This window comes from Pinus tabuliformis, chromosome J, assembly GCF_031772625.1.
Source record: "Pinus tabuliformis cultivar Carrire ecotype Pingquan chromosome J, CPIR1, whole genome shotgun sequence".
Classification (NCBI taxonomy): domain Eukaryota; kingdom Viridiplantae; phylum Streptophyta; class Pinopsida; order Pinales; family Pinaceae; genus Pinus; species Pinus tabuliformis.
Genome location: NC_142295.1, coordinates 1,330,435,746 through 1,330,438,436, shown reverse-complemented (window position 1 = coordinate 1,330,438,436; position 2,691 = coordinate 1,330,435,746). Strand labels below are relative to the sequence as shown.

General features: G+C 39.8%; 1 pseudogene; it reads right to left on the bottom strand.

Annotated features, from left to right (window-relative positions):
* Positions 1–407: 407 nt before the first annotated feature.
* On the bottom strand, positions 408–1,507 carry LOC149232246 (UDP-arabinopyranose mutase 1 pseudogene; annotated as a pseudogene).
* Positions 1,508–2,691: the final 1,184 nt, after the last annotated feature.

Here is a 2,691-nt window from a genome sequence, read left to right as displayed (position 1 = left end):
ATACAAGCATTATCCATGTAATAACTGAAACACATAAAATATGCAATTGCAGCACCAAGAAAAACGTAAACCATCCATCCATGCAGATACTCAATCTAAGCATTTTCCATGTAATGACTGAATGCTTCTCGAGATGTCCATGTAAGACCTATTATTATCTAACTGAATAGAAAACATATCCATGCAAATACTGCATGTAGATTCTCAAAAATAATTGCATTCCAACAAATGTTTCTCTGGATGTCAATGTAGCCCCTACCATTATTTAACTGCATTAAAAAAACAAGTAATAACTACAGCTCAACTGAATAAACTACTCATCTACCAAAATTCTCATGCCAAAATAATAAGAGGCACTACTGCTCAGAGCTTACAAATGCAAGTAATTAATGGGGAGATCCTTGCAGCTACTTCGCGGGTGACTTAGCTGATCCATTCGGAATTATTTCAACATGGTCGGCAATGGGATTGAGCTCATCCCAAGCTTCAATCCAAGTGACCATGGCATCTGCCAGCTTCTGGAATATGGATCTATTACTCCAAGTTTCTCCCTTACCTACTTTGACAGCTCAATGTAGCATTGTTGGAAAGAGGTACATTCCTCTGGAAGTGTGGCAGATTGGAAAAATGGAATAGTGTCCTCTTGCCAGAATATTCCCTTGTATTCTTTCTTCAAATTAACAAAAGGGTTACTGGCCTTGCTGTTCCAAATGTATGGCAGCCCTGTCTTCACACCCAATCCCAAGTGGTCGCAGATGACCTTGACACACCATCCTGCCCACATATCGTCATAGGGACCAATAGGCTAGCCATCACCCATCAAGCCAAAATACATGGCAGGGCCAATCAAGTCCCGATTGAAGGCCAAATTCATGCCACACATGGGGAAAAGCGTACCCTTTGGAATTGTCAAAACTGCATCAAAATATCTGGTGTTGCGTTCAGAAGGTTTGACAAGCTGTGTGGGGGCATCGTAATCAGGGATATTCATCTAGAGGCCATGAGAAACTGCAGTGGGTGTTCCATGGCGAAGGCTGAAGGGGTACCCATGTACAAAATCTGCACCCTGTCTGTATGGATCATACAATGTATTGAAAAAGAATGGAGTTGAAGGGGAAAGAAAATTCATAATGTGCTGCTGGAGAGCATTGATGTCATTGCCGGAGGGATCCTTGGCAACGGAGCAGTCATCGTCAATAGTAAAGATGTATTTCTTCATAGAGACCATGTAGCCGAAGCAACGACAGGCACTATCCTTGAAAGAGATGCAAGAGGCCTTGGGGCCGAGGATCCTCTCGATATCATTTCTGTTGTACAGTTTTTAATTGAAACCCTTAGGCACACTGATGGTCTTCGACAGATTGCCATCCTGCACAATGATGAGGTGATAGGGCTCAAAGAATGGCCTCCAAATCTCCAAGAAATCCAAATTCCAGATCGTGGGTATCACTATGTCCAGCTCCTCCTTCAGGATTGGGGTCGCAACACTCGAAGTCGAAACTGCCATTGTTACTGGATCAACTGACCTACGTGCCAAGAAACAAGAAATGAAAGAAAATGAAATACACACAACCCAATCTTCCACAACCATAAAGGACTTTTCCTCTCAATCTTGATTTGGTTTCTCTACCTAAGTGTATATATAGGTGTGGAAGAGCAGTCCCCAGCAAGGGATTCAAGAGATTTGTTATTCATGGATTCATGCTCTTGCCGAGACTCCGGAAGCCTGGGATAAATCACAATTAAAGTCTTCGGTTTTGATGGTAATTTTGCTTTTATAAAACTTGCTTTTAAAGTAAATTGTCCCGAATCTAGATCATCAATTTTATAAAAACTATAAAAGCAAAATATATTAAACGTAAAATAATCTAATTACCATATATTAAACACAAATCATCAAAATCTAATTACCCATGCTAACAGAACTCATTAAACATAAAATACTCTAATGACCCCATATTAAATGCAACCTACCAAACATAGAATGATCTAATTACACCCATGTCAAACACTTCTCAACTCATCAAACACAAAATGATATAATTACCACCGCATCAAACGCCTCTGCAAAAGGGCTCCACATAGTTGGTACTCCTCCTGGTTGGATTTTGCCAGCTCGGGCTCCACGTAGTTGGCACTCCTTGTTGTTGGATTTTTCCAGCTGGCTTCTTTAAAGGGAAGGTTTCCATAACCCACATTTCCTCCAACGGGTGCAAACATGCCATATCATGTGCGCATTAAGTCAATGGGGTCAATGGGTGTGAACGTGTCATATTTAAGGTTGATAATATTTCACAATTATTTATGTAATTTTTTTTTATTTTATATATAAGTACGTTAAGTTTAAGTTTAGGTATGGAAAAAGGTTTATTTATTAGTGGAGTGTTATGACTAGAATTGCTAATCTATTAATGGGATTTTATGAATAAAAATTAGATGGAAAAACGCTCTACCTACTGGTGGGATGCTATCACTATGTTTGCTAAACCATTAGTGGGATGCTATGAATAGGAATTAGATGGAAGAACGATCTACCTAACCATTAGTGGGATGCTATCACTATGATTGCTATTAGTGGGATACGTGGAATGTTATCACTATGATTGGTATCATCAGGTTTGTCGGATGCTATCATCCCTTGGCGTAGTTTAATTCCCCTAAAAGTGTTTCCCACCCTACCTTTCTCCATGA